This window comes from Mustela nigripes, chromosome 1 (genome assembly GCF_022355385.1).
Source record: "Mustela nigripes isolate SB6536 chromosome 1, MUSNIG.SB6536, whole genome shotgun sequence".
NCBI lineage: Eukaryota > Metazoa > Chordata > Mammalia > Carnivora > Mustelidae > Mustela > Mustela nigripes.
Genome location: NC_081557.1, coordinates 120,248,449 through 120,264,689, shown reverse-complemented (window position 1 = coordinate 120,264,689; position 16,241 = coordinate 120,248,449). Strand labels below are relative to the sequence as shown.

Genomic DNA, 16,241 nt, shown 5'->3' with positions numbered 1-16,241 from the left:
GGAAATAGTCATTTAGAATCAAATCTGTAGGGGTTCCTGGGTGGCTCAGTCAGCTAAGCATCTGCCTTCAGCTCAGGTTATGATCCTGGGGTCCTGAAATTGAGCCTTGTGTTGGGCTCCCTGCTCTGTGGGGAGTCTGCTTCTCTGTCTTCCTCTACCCCTCACCCCACTCATGCTCTCTCTCTCAAATAAATAAAATCGTTTAAAAAAGAATTTATTGAATGAAATGAATGATAGACTATACATAACAGAAGAATGGTTTGGTGAATTCAAAGGTCAATTGAAATTATTCAAGCTGAAGCACTATTAGGTGAAATAAAAAATACTCAGTTAGAGTGAAACAGGATAAGTTAATGGAGTGTGGAAATTAGGGACTGTGGTTTCTTATGGTCCTATACTAGAGTGCAGGCAGTAGAGATAAATGCAAACATTATTATAAATTATTATTGCTATTATAAATAGTACTACCATAATTATTATTATAAGAAGGAATGGATATAGTTTGGCATGAGGTCAGATGTGGACATAAACAGTTGGAGGAATAAAAATAACTCTAAGAGGTGCCTGAGTGGCACAGTTGTTTAAGCATCTGATTCAGTTTCAGCTTAGGTTGTGATCACAGGGTCATGAGATTGAGCACCACGTTAGGCTCCATGCTCAGTGCAGAGTCTCCTTGAGATTCTCTCTCCCTCTGCTCCTCCCACTAGTGCTCTCTCTCTCATTTTTCTCTCTCTCTCAAATCTTTAAAAAAAATAAAAATAATTCTAAGACTTGTGGCTGGTAAATAGCCTACTATATGTCAGATACTGTGCAGGTTAATTTTTATTTACTATTTCTAATTCTCACAACAATCCTGAACATTATCGTTACCATTTTAGTGATGAAAAACTGTGGCTCAGAATGGTTAAGTGACCATCTAATAGCTTATAAAGCTGGGATTTGATCCAGGTCTGGTGAGTCCTGAGGTCTATACTCCTACCTATATATCGCACTGTTTCTAGTTGGTAAGACTGGAAGAATGTAGTAGTATGGGCAGAACTGCAAGTTTCTGGAGAGATGAGATATTGGGAGTCATGACTGTGATATATATCCTAGGAGAGGTATCCTTTAGGGTTGGAAAGTTGGTCTACTACAAAGCAGAAAGGTAGGGTCGGAGTAATAGGTCTGGGGGTTGACGCCATTTAAGTGGATGGATTCATTATCAGGCATGTTGAAAACCTTTGGGGATCATTTTCCTTATGAGTTAGGAGGAATACTGGGTGCCAACAAAGCAGAAAGAAAGAACAAGTCAGGGAAATAGGTAGAACACCAGGAAGTATGGTTTCCTGGGAAATCAAGTAAAAAGTAGAATTGAGAAGATGATGGGTGATATAGTTCATTTATTTAAAAGGTATTTATAGAGCACTTACAGTGTGCCAGACTCTCTGCTGGGTACTGGTGATATAGCAGTGAGCCAAGCAAATGAGATTCCTGTCCTCAAGAATTAAATGAATTAAGTGAAAGATGTTACAAAAGAAATCAGTAGATCAATGCCAGAAAGTGTCAGGGGGTAAGAAACTGCTTTAAACAGAAGTAGCAAGAAAATTAAAAACTGAAGGATGAGAGTTGGCCAGAGAAACCCTGGGGAAGAGCCTTTGAGACTAAAAGTGTGGCAGATGTAAAATTTCTGAGAGGCAGTAAAGAGCTTGGTGTAGTTAAGGAACTGAAGGGAGGCCAGTGTAGCTAAAGTTGAGGAAGGAAGTGGAATAGTGATAGCAAATGAGATTAAGTCGGTGATCAGGATCTAGTTATGAAGAGCCTGGCAGTATAGTGGGAAGCCACTGAAAAAAATTTTTTTCTAAAAAAAATTTATTTATTTATTTATTTGGCAGAAAGAGACAGCGAGAGAGGGAACACAAGCAGAAGGAATGGGCAAAGCAGGCTTCCCACCGAACAGGGAGACCAATGCGGTGCTAAATCCCAGGACCCTGGGATTATGACCTGAGCTGAAGGTAGATGCTTAATGACTGAGCCACCCAGGTGCCCTGCCCCTGAATATTTTTAAGGAGGGGAGAGACATGGTCTAACTCATATTTATTTGTTTAATTGATATGTAAATGACATAATATCCTATTAGTTTTGGGAGTACATCACAGTGATTTGATATTTTTATACATTGTGAAATGATTCCTGAAATGAATCAGATGACAATACAGCTGATTATATCTGTCACATTACAAAGTTATTACAATATTATTGATTATATTCCCTAAATTGTACTTTATAACCCCATGACTTATTTATTTTGTAGCTGGAAATTTGTACATCGTAACCCCCTTTACCTATTTTGCCCACCCCTACCCCACCAAGGCCTCCTCTTATAATTAACAGTTTGTTTCCTGTATTTGAGTCCATTTCTCTTTTGTTTATTTTGCTTTTTAGATTACATACATATGAAATCATACAGTATTTGTTTTTCTGTGTCTGACTTATATCACTTAGCATTATATCCTCTAGGTTTATTATGTTGTCTCAGGTGGTAAGATTTTATTATTCTTTATGGCTGAATGATACTCCATTGTATATATATACACCACATGTTTATCCATTTATCTGTTGATGGGCACTTTGCTTCCATATTCTTGGCTATTGTGAAAATGTTACAGTGAACATGGAGGTGTATATATCTCTTCAAACTGCTGTTTATGTTTTCTTTGCATAAATACAAAGAAGTGGAATTACTGGGCGGTATGTTCTATTTTAAATTTTTTGAGGAACTTCCATACTGTTGTCCATTGTAGCTACACCAGTTTACCTTCTCATGATGTACTTTTTTTCACATCCTCATCAACACTTGTAATTTTTGTCTTTTTTGATAATACCCAATCTGATTGGTATGAAGTGATATATCATTGTGGTTTTGATTTGCATTTCCCTGATGATTAATGGTGTTGAGCATCTTTTCGTGTCCCTTTTGGGAATTTGTATGTCTTCTCTGGAAAAATGGCTATTCAAGTCCTCTGCCCATTTTTTATTCAGGTTGTTTGGTTCTTTGATATTAAATTTTATAAGTTCTTTATGTATTTTTAGTATTGACTCCTTATCAGATGTATGATTTGCAAATATCTTCTCCCATTCTCTAGTTGCCTTTTCATTTTGTTGATGGTTTCCTTTGCTGTACAAAAGCTTTTTGATTGGATATAATCTCATTTGTGTATTTTCGTTTTTCTTGCCCTTGCCAAGGAGATTGGTTGAAAAAATATTGCTGAAACTGATGTGAGATAGCTTACTACCCATATTTCCTTCTAGGAGTTTTATGGTCTCAGATCTTGCATTCAAGTCTTCAGTCCATTTTGAATTTATTTTTGTGTATGGTGTCAGATAAGGACCTAGTTCATTTCATTCTTTTGTATGTGGCTGCCCAGTTTTTCCAGCACCATTTATTGAAGAGAATATCCTTTCCCCATTGTATATTTTTGGTGCTTCCATTGTAAATTGACCATATATGCATGAGTTTACTTCTGGGCTCTCTATTCCATTGATTTTATTGTGTTTTTGTGGCCATATCATACTGTTTTGATTACTATATCTTTGTGGTGTAGTTTGAAATCAGGGAGCATAATACCTCCAGCTTTTTCTTTCTCAAGATTGCTTTAGGGGCTCTTGGGGGGCTCAGTCGATAAGCATCTGCCTTCAGCCCACGTCATAATCCCAGGGTCCTGGGATTGAGCCCTGCATCGGGCTCCCTGCTTGATGGGAAGCCTGCTTCTCCCTCTCCCGCTCCCCCTGATTGTGTTCCCTCTCTTGCTCTCGCTCTCTCTCTCTGTGTCAAAATAAATAAATAAATAAAATCTTAAAAAAAAAAAAAAGATTGCTTTAGCTATTTGAAGGTGGCTTTTTGTTGTTGTTTTATACAAATTTTAGACTTGTTCATTCTTTGTCTGAAAAATGCCATTGGTATTTTGATGAGGACTGCATCAAATCTGCAGATTGCTTCAGGTAGTATGGAGATTTTAACAACACTTATTCTTCCAGTCCATGAGCACAGACCATCTTTTGTTTGTTTATGTTGTCTTTAGTTTCTTTTACACATCTTTTACCTCCTTGGTGAAATTTATTTCTAAGTATTTTATTCTTTCTTTTTTTCCAAGAAGCTTACTGAAATATTTTTTCAGTAGTCCCACTGTTTTAAATGTATATTTATGGACTGTCCAAAAACAATAGTTTTAGTACCCCTCAGACTTCTGGAAATTTTAAATGATCCAAGAAGCTCTTGTGAAGATCAAGTTTTCAAATTTTTTACCAGGAACATCCTCCAGTCAGCTTTCGTGTGCCCAGAAAGCATTCATTTAGCAGGAGTCTGTGTTTTAAGCATACATCTTTCACCTGCATAGTTGATGATATTCATTTGATATTTGCAAAGTTTTACAACTTGAAACAGTTATCAAGATCTAAAACCTTAAATGCACTTTACTTGAATGTTGACTGATTTCATACTGCGATAGGGCAGGCATACATGGAGTTATACAGTGAGGCCTCTCTTTCACACGGAAGAAATCTCTGCTTATATTATAAACTCCTTGGCATACAGTTGATGACCAGTAAACTAAGATGCATTAAAATCAATCTCCTCCTATCCTGGCATGGGATCTCAGACTGGGGCCTGTTGGGGATCTCTTAGTGTTCCATTAACAATGTGGCCTAGGCCAGGCTGCTGCCCTCCACATATTTAGGTCAAGGGATCCTCAGACCTTCCCAGCTACAGCCTGGTGCCCTGCCTGGTGCTCAAGAGGCTGTGTATCCTGAACCACTTAACCATTCTGGAACCCCCAACATAACACATCAGCAGAGAGCAGAGGCAAGAATAAAAGTGACATTTTATTCTTTTTTTTTTTTTTTAAGATTTTATTATTTGACAGAGAGAGAGACAATGAGAGAGAGAACACAAGCAGAGGGAGTGGGAGAAGGAGAAGCAGGCTTCCCAGTGAGCCTGATGTGGGGCTCAATCGCAGGACCCTGGGATCATGACGTGAGCGGAAGGCAGAGGCTTAATGACTGAGCCACTCCAGGTGCCCTGACATTTTATTCTTTTTGTTGCAATTATAAATGTGGTTTTCTTTATGTCTCTTTCTAATCACTCGTTATTAGTGTATAAAAATGCTACTAATTTTTGTATGTTAATTTTGTATCCTGTCACTTCACCCAGTGGTCACTACATCATGTGCCCTCCTTAATACCCCTCACCCAGATACCCATCCTCCCAACTCTCTCCCCTTCAGCAACCCTCAGTCTTTTTCCTATAGTTGAGTCTCTTATTGTCTGTCTCCCTCTCTGATTTTGTCTTATTTTTTTTAATATTTATTTATTTGACAGAGATCACATGTAGGCAAAGAGGCAGGCAGAGGAGTGAGGCAGAAGCAGGCTCCCCACTGAGCAGAGAGCCCGACTCGGGGATCGATCCCAGGACCCTGGGATCATGACCTGAGCCGAAGGCAGAGGCTTTAACCCACTGAGCCACCCAGGCACCCCACTGATTTTGTCTTATTTTATATTTCCCTCCCTTCCCCCATGATCCTCTTTTGTTTCTTAAATTCCACATATGAGTGAAACGAAATGGTAATTATCTTTCTCTGAGTGACTTATTTCTTAGCAATAAAATAACCCTCTAGTTTCATCTGTGTTGTTGCAAACAGTAAGATTGCATTTTTTGATGGCTAATTAATATTCCACTGTATATATATAGCACATCTTCTTTATTCATCTGTTGATAGACATTTGGCCTCTTTCCATAGTTTGGCTATTGTGGACATTGCTGCTATAAACATTGGGGTGCACATGCCCCTTCGGATCACTACGTTTGTATCCTTTGGGTAAATATCTAGTGGTGCAATTGCCAGGTCATAGGGTAGCTATTTAAAACTTTTTAAGGAACTTCCATACTGCTTTCCAGAATGGCTATACCAGCTTACATTCCCACCAGCAGTGTAAGAGGGTTCCCCTTTCTCTGCATCCTCGCCAACATTTGTTGTTTCCTTACTTGTTAATTTTCTGACTGAATGAGGTGGTATCTCATTGTGGTTTTGCATTTCCCTGATGCCAGGTGATGCTGAGCATTTTCATGTATCTGTTGACCATTTGTATGTCTTTGGAGAAATGTCTATTCATATCTTCTGCCCATTTCTTGACTGGATTATTTCTTTTTTGGGTATTGAGTTTGGTAAATTATTTATAGATTTTGGATACAAGCCCTTTATCTGATAAAACATTTGCAGATATCTTCTCCCATTCTGTAGGTTGTCTTTTGGTTTTGTTGACTGTTTCCTTTGTTGTGCAAAGGCTTTTTATCTTGATGAAGGCCCAGTAGTTCATTTTTGCTTTTTTCCCCCTTGCCTTTGGAGACGTGTCTAGTAAAAAGTTGCTGTGGCTGAGATTGAAGTAGTTCCTGCCTGTGTTCTCCTCCAGAATTTTGATGGATTCCTGTCTCACATTGAGGTCTTTCATCCATTTTGAGTCTATGTTTGTGTGTGGTGTAAGAAAATGGTCCAGTTTCATTTTTCTGCATGTGGCTGTCCAATTTTCCGTATACCATTTGTTGAAGAGACTGTCTTTTTTCCATTGGGTATTCTTTCCTGCTTTGTTGAAGGTTAGTTGACCATAGAGCTGAAGGTCCATTTCTGGGTTCTCTGTTCTGTTCCATTGATCTTTGTGTCTGTTTTGTGTCAGTACCATACTGTCTTGATGATTATAGCTTTGTAATAGAGCTTGAAGTCTGGAATTGTGATGCCATCGTCTTTGGTTTTCTTTTTCAGCATTCCTTTGGCTATTTGGGGGTCTTTTATGGTACCATACAAATTTTAGGATTATTTGTTCCAGCTCTATAAAAATGTTACGGTGTTCTGATAGGGATTGCATTGAATGTGTAGTTTGTTCTGAGTAGCATAGACATTTTAACAGTATTTGTTCCTCCAGTCCATGACACGGAACATTTTTCCATTTCTTTGTGTCTTCCTCCATTTCTTTCATGAGTGTTTATAGTTCTCAGAGAACGGATTCTTTGCTTTTTTGGTTGGATTTATTCCTAGGTATCTTAGTTTTTGATACAATTGTAAATGGGACTGATTTCTTAATTTCTCTTTCTTCTGTCTCATTGTTAGTGTAGAAGAATGCAACTGATTTCTGTGCATTGCTTTTATATCCTACCACTTTGCTGAATTCCTGTATGACTTCTAGAAATTTTGGAATGGAGTCTTTTGGGTTTTCCACATAGAGTTTCATGTCATCTGTGAAGAGTGAGGGTATGATTTCTTCTTTACCCATCTGGATGCCTTCTATTTTTTTTGTTGTTGTTGTTGTCTGATTGTTGAGGCTAGGACTTCTAGTGCTATGTTGAATAACAACAGTGATAGTGGACACCTCTGCTGTGTTCCCGACCTTAGGGGAAAAGTTCTTAGTTTTTCCCAATTGAGAACGACATTTGCTGGGAGCTTTTCATATATGGCTTTTATGATATTTAGGTATATTCCCTCTGTCCCTACACTGTGGAGAGTTTTCATTAAGAAGGGATGCTATACTTTGTCAAATGCTTTTTCTGTATCTGTTGAGAGGATCATATGGTTCTTGTTATTTCTTTTATTAATGTGCTGTATCACACTGATTGATTTGCAGATGTTGAACTACCCTTGCAGCCCAGGAATAAATCCCACTTTGTTGTGCAAATAATCCTTTTAATGTACTGTTGGATCCCATTGGCTAGTATCTTGATGAAAATTTTTACATCCATGTTCATTAGGGATATTGGTCTATAATTCTCCTTTTTGGTGGGGTCCTTGTTTGATTTTGGGATCAAGGTAATGCTGATCTCATAAAATTAGTTTGGATGTTTTCCTTCCATTTGTACTTTTTTGAAACAGCTTCTGAAGAATAGGTATTAATTCTTTTTTAAATGTTTGGTGAAGTCCCCTGGGAAACTCATTTGGCCCTGGACTCTTGTTTGTTGGAGATTTTTGATTACTGCTTCAATTTGCTTGCTAATTATGGGTATGTTCAGGTTTTCTATTTCTTCCTGTTTCAGTTTTGGTAATTTATGTTTCTTGGTATGCATCCATTTCTTCTAGATTGCCTAATTTGTTGGCATATTGTTGCTCATAATATGATCATATAATTGTATTTTTTCATTGTTGATTGTGATCTCTCCTCTTTCATTTATGATTTTATTTATGTGGGTCATTTCTCTTTTTGATAAGTCTTGACAGGTGTTTACCAATTTTACTAATACTTTCAAAGAACCTGTTCCTAGTTTTGTTTATCGTTCTACTGTTCTTTTTGTTTCTATTTCATTGATTTCTGCTCTAATCTTTATTATTTCTCTTCTCCTTCTGGGTTTAGGCTTTATTTGCTATTCTTTCTTCAGCTCCTTTAGGTATAAGTTCAGGTTGTATATTTGAGACCTTTCTTATTTCTTGAGAAAGGCTTGTATTGCTATATACTTCCCTCTTAGGACCACCTTTGTTGCATTCCAAAGATTTTGAACAATTGTGTTTTCATTTTCTTTTGTTTCCATGAATTTTTTGAACTCTTCTTTAATTTCCTGGTTGATCCATTCATTTTTCAGTAGGATGCTCTTTATCCTCCATGTGTTTGTGTTCCTTCCAAATTTTCTCTTGTAATTGAGTCTGGTTTTGTTTTGTTTTTTTTTTTTAAATTAGAGAAAGCACAAAGCGGCGTGGCAGAGGGTAAGAGAGGAAGGGGAGAAGCAGACTCCCCACCAAGCAGGGAGCCCAATGAGGGGCTCAATCCCAGGACTCCTGGATCATGGCCTGAGGCAAAGGCAGCCACTTACCCAACTGAATCTCCCAAGTGCCCCTGAGCTCAAGTTTTAAAGCATTGTTGTCTGAAAATATGCAGGGAATAATCCAGTCATTTAGTACTGGTTGAGACCTGATTTGTGACCCAGTATGTGATCTATTCTGGAGAATGTTCCATGTGCACTTGAGAAGAATGTGTATTCTGTTGCTTTAGGATGAAATTTTCTGAATATACTATGATGTCCATCTGGTCTAGTGTATCATTCAAAGCCCTTGCTTGTTTCCTTGTTGATCTTCTGCTAAGATCATTTGTCCATTGCAGTGAGTGGGGTATTAAAGTCCCCTACTATTATTGTATTATTATCAATGTGTTTCTTTAATTTTTTTATTAATTAGTTTATGTAACTGGCTGCTCCCAAGTTAGGGGCTCAAATATTTACAGTTGCTAGATCTTGTTGGATAGACCCTTTAATTATGATACAGTATACTTCTTCATCTCTTATTACAGTTTTTGGTAATAAATTAATAAATCTAATTTGTCTGATATAAGAATTGCTACCCCAGCTTTCTTTTGATGGTTCATTAGTATGATAAATGGTTCTCCACCCCCTTACTTTCAATCTGGGGTGTCTTTGGTTCTAAAATGAGTCTCTTGCAGACAGCACATCAATGGGTCTTGTTTTTTCAATCCCTTCTGATATCCTGTGTCTTTTGATTGGGGCATTTAGCCCATTTACATTCAGGTAACTAATGGAAGATAGGAATTTAGTGCCATTGTATTACCTGTGAAGTCACTCTTTTTGGGCTTTTGTCTTTTTTTTTTTTTTTTTTTCCTGGCCTGTGTTACTTTTGGACTCTTTCTTCACTTAAAGAATCCCCTTTAGTATTTCTTGCAGGGTTGGTTTAGTGATCAGAAATTCTTTTAGTTTCTGTTTGTTCTGGAAGTTCTTTATCTCTTCTGTTTTGAATGTCAGCCTTGCTGGATAAAGTATTCTTGGCTGCATGTTTTTCTCATTTAACACCCTGAATATGTCATGCCTGACCTGCTGGGTCTTTGTGAATAGGTCTGCTGCCAGCCTTATGTTTTACCCTTGTAGGTAATGGGCCTCTTGTCCCCGAGCTGCTTTTAGAATTTTCTCTTTGTCTTTGAGATTTGCAAATTTCACTATATGTCAAGGTGTTGACCTATTTTTATTGATTTTGAGGGGGGTTCTTTATGTTTCCTGGACTTGAATGCCTGTTTCCTTCCTCAGATTAGGGAAGTTCTCATGTATAATTTGCTCAAATAAACCTTCTAACCCCGCCCCTTCCTCTTCCTCTGAGATCCCAATTATTCTAATATTGTCTCACTTTATACTATCACTGATCTCTTGAATTCTCCCCTCATGATCTAGTAATTGTTTATCTCCTTTTCTCAGCTTGTTTATTCTCCATCATTTTGTCTTCTATAGCACTGACTCTTCTGCTTCGTTTATCTTAGAAGTTAGGACCTCCATTTTTTATTGCATCTCAGCAATAGCCTTTATGATACCAACCTCTTTAGATTTTAGGGTTTTTTTTTCCTCCAGTAAGGGATTCTCTAGTGTCTTCTGTGTTTTTTTCCAAGCCCCGCTAGTATCTTTATAATTATTGTTTTGAATTCTTAGTTCTGACATCTTACTTATACCCACATTGATTAAATCCCTGTCAGTGAGTACTGCCTCTTGTTCTCTTTATTTTGACAGTGACTTCTTCCATCTTGTCATTATGTCCAGAGAAGAGTAGGTGAGAGAGAGAAAAAAATAAAAAATAGCAACAATGACACCAGAAAAATATATACTAAACTAATTTGAAGAGATGAGAAAGCGAAAAAGAAATAATAGAGAATGAAATCAAACAGAGGTGAACAGAACAGAATATTAAAGTAGGTCCTGGGTGTATTTTGGTTTGAATATTCAAAACTAGAAACTAGATCCCAAAATTATAAAATAAAAGCTTATATACATATACAAAAATAAAACTGAATGCAATGAAAGGAAGCCAAAAATGAAATATATATATATATATATATATATATATATATATATATATATATATATATAAAACATAAATGTAAAAATGGAAATTAAAAAAGTTGACAAAATAGGGAATTGGCTGAAAAGGAAAAAACTTAAAACTGAAAGGCTAAAGAATTGTGAGAAAAAAACCACAAATTCTGATTTTCCCCGGAGTTTTACAGTTCTCTGTGATCAGTAAACTTGGTATTAGCTGGAAGTTCCTGCTGGTTTTCTGGGGAAGGGGCCTGTTGGGCTGATTCTCAGGTGTCTTTGCCTGAGTGGAATTGCATCCCTCTTACCAGGGGGCCAAGCTCAGTATAAGCAACCCCAGATTGCTCTGTGTGTGTGGCTTTTGTTCTCTAAAATCTAAACTGGTTGATTTCAGCACCAATTTGGGGTATGAAAATTGCAGCTTCCCAATATCCAGCCCTGGAGCTGAAAGTTTGTACCCCTGACTCTTCAGTGTGCCCTCAGAGAAAAGCAATCACTCTTGTCTCCCTGGTTTCTGTCTGCATTCAGTGTTCAAGCAGCCTATGATAAAGCATTTTGTTTAGTTTTTTAAGATTTTATTTATTTTTTTGTCAGAGAGAGAGCACAAGGAGGCAGAGTGGCAGGCAAAGGCAGAGAGAGAAGCAGGCTTCCTGCTGAGCAAGGAGCCCGATGTAGGACTCAATCCCAGGACCCCAGGATCATGACCCGAGCTGAAGGCAGCTGATTAACTGACTGAGCCACCAAGGCGTCCCATGATCAAGTGTTTTTAATCTCAGGCATGTGCCCCGTTTCAATTCTCCAAACTTTATGGACTCCAGTGGTGCAAGCCAGTGTTGGTCTCCTGGGGGAGGGAATGGAGTCTTGCCATGGTCTTGCCTCTTGCTGGGCTCCTGCTTGCAGAGCAGTCACACGACTGGGCTTCGTTTTACAGTTTATGCCAACATTGAGCACAAAGTTCAAACCTGTGCTTACTACTTGTAGCTGGCTTCCCTGCTCTGATACTTGGAAACTCTGCCACACTCAGATAACCCCATTTTTTTGTGACCCCAGGTATCCTGAGATCACACTGTCGCACCTTGGATTCTTTGCCACCTGAGCGCCCTTCAGGCAGGGGCATCCCCTAATGGAGCAGACTTCTGAAAGTTCTGCTTTTGGTTCTCCACTGCTTATATCACTTTTTGAGACTTATAGAGGCTTCCTCCCCCTACAGTTTATCTTCTGATGATATATTGCCTCAGATTCACTTTTTCATACCTCCTAACTTGCAAAAATTGATTGCTTTTCTATTTGTAGAATTGTAGCAATTCTTTTCTCAGATTGCCAGTTGAGTTCACAGGTGTTCAGAATGATTTGATAGCTATCTAGCTGAATTCCAGGAACCAGATAAAATGACTCTCCCCTACTCCTTCACCATCTTACCTCTCTCCCCAGTTTGCTAATATCATGTTGAAGTTTTTTGCATCTGTATTCATCAAGGATATTGACCTGTAACTTACTCCTTTTTTTTTTTTTTTTGTGGTGGTGGTTCAGGCCAGTGTTTACTTACAGATTTTCTGCCTAGATGATCTATGCATTGATATAATTGGGAGTATAATTTTCCCTACATTATTGTATTATTGTCCATTTCTCCCTTTATATCCATTAATATTTGTTATTAATATTAAAACAACTCCTATGTTATATCCTCTTATCAGATTGACTCCTTTATCATTATGTAATGCCCTTCTGTGTGTGTGTGTGTATGTGTGTGTGTTGTGTGTTTTTAAGATTTTATTTATTTGTCAGAGAGAGAGAGAACACATAAGTGGGGGAGTGCAGGCAGAGGGAGAGGGAGAAGTAGGCTTCTTGCTGAGCAGGGAACCTGATGACTTGGGGCTCGATCCTAAGACCTTGGCATCATGAGCTGAGCCGAAGGCAGATGCCTAATTGACTGAGGCACCTAGGCGCCCTCCTTCTTTGTGTTTTGTTACAGTTTTTGTTTTATAGTCTGTTTTGTCTGATATAAGTATGGCTACTTCAGATTTCTTTTCATTTACATTTGCATGGAATATCTTTTTCTATCCCTTTACTCTCAGCCTTTGTGTGTCTTGAGATCTGGAGTCTTTTATAGGCAGCATATAGATGGATTTTTTTTTTTTAATTTATTCACCCTATATCTTTTTTTTTTTTTTAAAGATTTTATTTATTTATTCGACAGAGATCACAAGTAGGCAGAGGCAGGCATAGAGAGAGGGGGAAGCAGGCTCCCTGCTGAGCAGAGAGCCCAATGTGGGGCTCGATCTCAGGACTGTGGGATCATGACCTGAGCTGAAGGCAGAGGCTTTAACCCACTGAGCCACCCAGGCACCCTTATATCTTCTGATTAGAGCATTTAGTCTCTTTACATTAAATTAATTATTGATAGATACGTGCTTATTGACATTTTGTTAATTGTTTTCTGGTTGTTTTTGTAACTCTTTTTGTCCCTTTCTTCTCTTTGTCCCTTTTCTTTTTTTTTTTTTTTTTTAAGATTTTTATTTGTTTATTTGACAGAGAGAGATCTGCAGGCAGAGAGGCAGACGACAGAGAGATAGAGAGATAGAGAGGAGGAAGCAGGCTCCCCGCTGAGCAGAGAGCCCGATGTGGGACTTGATCCCAGGACACTGAGATCATGACCTGAGCCGAAGGCAGAGGCTTTACCCCACTGAGCTACCGAGGCGCCCCATCTTTGTCCCTTTTCTTGTGGTTTGATGGTTTTCTTTAGTGTTATGTTTGGGTTCCTTTGTCTTTATTTTTTGTGTATCTTCTGTAGGTTTTGGTTTGTGGTTACTGTGAGGTTCATACATATTGATCTTTATATGTAGCTGATAGTCACTTAAGTTCAGACACATTATAAATTCTAAAAACGCTATGTTTTTACCCTTTACCCTGTTTTATGTTTTTTACTTCATACTTTATATGTTCATTTTTTATCCCTTAACTACTTATTGTAGTTATGGTTGATTTTCTTATTTCTAGTTATGGCCTTTTCTTTTCCACTTAAAGACTCCTTAACATTTCTTGTAAGGCCAGCTGGAGTAGCCTGTAGCATGTTGCACAGGAGCTGCCCTGGTGGGACACCTGGAGCTAGGGTGGGTTGGGGTCTGGAGTGTGCTGGGAGACCTTAGCACCCTAGCTAGAGCATGTATACCTTGCTCCTGTTCATGCTATCAAGGTGGAGAGGCTTCCTAGTGCCTCTGAACCCACAGAATTCGAGCAATTTTCCTCCTGTTTCGTGTGTGCTCAAGAGTTAGTAAATGAGTTTCTTTCACGTGTGGTGTAGTTGCCCTTGAAGTCACTGTTTTCTCACTGTGCCCTGGGATACATGAATCACAGGCCCCTCAGTAATATAGCTCCCCACTGCAGGATGGTGTTTTGGGGTGGGATTCCTGTTGTTGCAGTGTTTCTGTCTCCTTCCGTTTTCTAAGTGTGTTCCCTCTTTTTTTTTTTTTTTTTTTTTTTTGGTGCAGAAGCTCTTTAATGAGCCCTCAATTCTTCTTCAGGAGGAATTGCTTTATATGTAGGTATAAATTCAGTGTGACTTGGTAGGAGGTGAGTTCAGTGTCTTCTTACACTGCACTCTTGAACCACCAAAATTCTAATTCATGTTTTAAGATGATGATTCTGGTTGCTATGTATAGAATGCTTTGTAGGAGCAGGCTGACAAGCTAGGTGTTCACTGCTGGGCAGATGACAGAGAATAAGGCAGGTTATATTGTATTTGGAGTAAAGAAAATCTCTGGAGATTATTCCTTATTAGTGTTTCAGTGACATTTATTTCTATACACTAAGAACTTCATTGTCATTTTACAGAGAATGAAAGAAGAGATTCATTTTTCTTTTTACAGAAGAGATTCTGAGGGTTTTCTTTTTCTTTTGTGCTTGAAATAATTTAATTGTCTGTTTAGGAAAGAAAGTTCATGCTCTTGGACACTGACAATAGTTTTACTTTATTCTAATAAAAGGGATGGAACTTGATGGGAAAATTCTTTTGAATTATTGATTTCCATTTGTTTCTATTTCCACCTGTGATCATGTAAGTTATTAGCACTAACAATATCAGATTTAGTATAGTAAGTCAGCAAATGACTTTAAAAAATTATTGTTTAGACTCTGTGTAATATATTTCAGAGTTTTAAATATGAGAAATTTCAAACATATGTAAATACAGACTACAGTATAATAAACTTCCATATATCCTCATCATGCAGTGTCAACAATAGTTAGCTCATGGTTAATCTTGTTTCATCTGTACCTCCAAACACACTTTACCACCCGCACTCATCCTGTTTATTTTTAAGCAAATTCTGGATAAATTGTTTTCTCTGTAAAAATCTCCGTATAGGGGCGCCTGGGGTGGCTCTGTTGTTAAGCATCTGCCTTATGCTCAGGTCATGATCCCAGGGTCCTGGGGTAGAGCCTTGCGTCGGGCTCCCTGCTCAGCGGGGAGCCTGCTTCTCCCTCTCCTTCAGCTGCTCCCCCAGCTTATGTTTCCTCTGTTGGTGTGTCTGTCAGATAAATAAGTAAAATCTTAAAAAAAAAAAATAAAAATCTCAGTAATACTTCTAATAGGTAGGGTGTTGTTTTTTTTTTTTTTTAAACAATTCAGTGTTTTAGTTTATTCCCTCTTTGAGCACATAAACAGGTAACCGTGTATGTGGATGGTTTGTCTTCGAATGTCAATTTATATGCTTCTTGTTCCAGTATAATTATCAAATATCAACCCTTTTCAGTTAAGAATGTCTCTGTTTGAATATTAAATTCTGTGGTCACCTAATATACATAAGGGAAGGCTTTTCATAGTTGTCAGCAAATACATTCATTTTATTTTTTTTTAATTTCATTTTATTTTAATTCCAGTATAGTTAGTATAAAGTGTTATATTAGTTTTTGGTATATAATAGTGTTTCACCAATTTTATACATCACCCAGTGTTCATCACAAAGAATGTACTCCTTAATCCCCATCACTTATTTCACCCACCGCCACCAGCCATCTCCCCACTGATAACCATCAATTTGTTCTCAATAGTTAAGGGTCTGTTTCTTGGCTTACCTTTTTCTTTTTCCTTTGATTGTTTTGTTTCTTAAATTCCACATCTGAGTGAAATCTCATATGGTATATGGTATTTGTCTTTCTCTGACTGGCTTATTTCACCTAGTATTATGCTCTTTAGCTCCATCCATGTCATTGCAAATGGCAAGATTTCATTCTTTTTTATGGCCAAATAATATTCCATTATATAGATATACACACACACCACATCTTCTTTATCCATTCGTCTATTGATGGGCACTTTGGCTGCTTCCATAATTTGGCTGTTTTAAATAATGCTGCTATAAACATATGGCTTCATGTATCCCTTTGAATCAGAATTTTTGTATTTTTTTGGTTAATACCCGATAGCATAATT

General features: G+C 37.9%; 1 protein-coding gene across 5 annotated transcripts in view; it reads left to right on the top strand.

Annotated features, from left to right (window-relative positions):
• Positions 1-16,241, top strand: part of EXTL3 (exostosin like glycosyltransferase 3) — a 143,935-nt gene that overhangs the window by 78,717 nt on the left and 48,977 nt on the right. The window contains exon 2 of one of the 5 annotated variants that reach the window (XM_059372492.1): positions 4,882-5,048. The exons of the other annotated variants lie outside the window; for them this stretch is intronic. The gene's annotated coding sequence lies outside the window, so the exon portion shown is untranslated. The remainder of the gene's footprint in view (positions 1-4,881; positions 5,049-16,241) is intronic. 5 annotated transcript variants of the gene reach the window in all.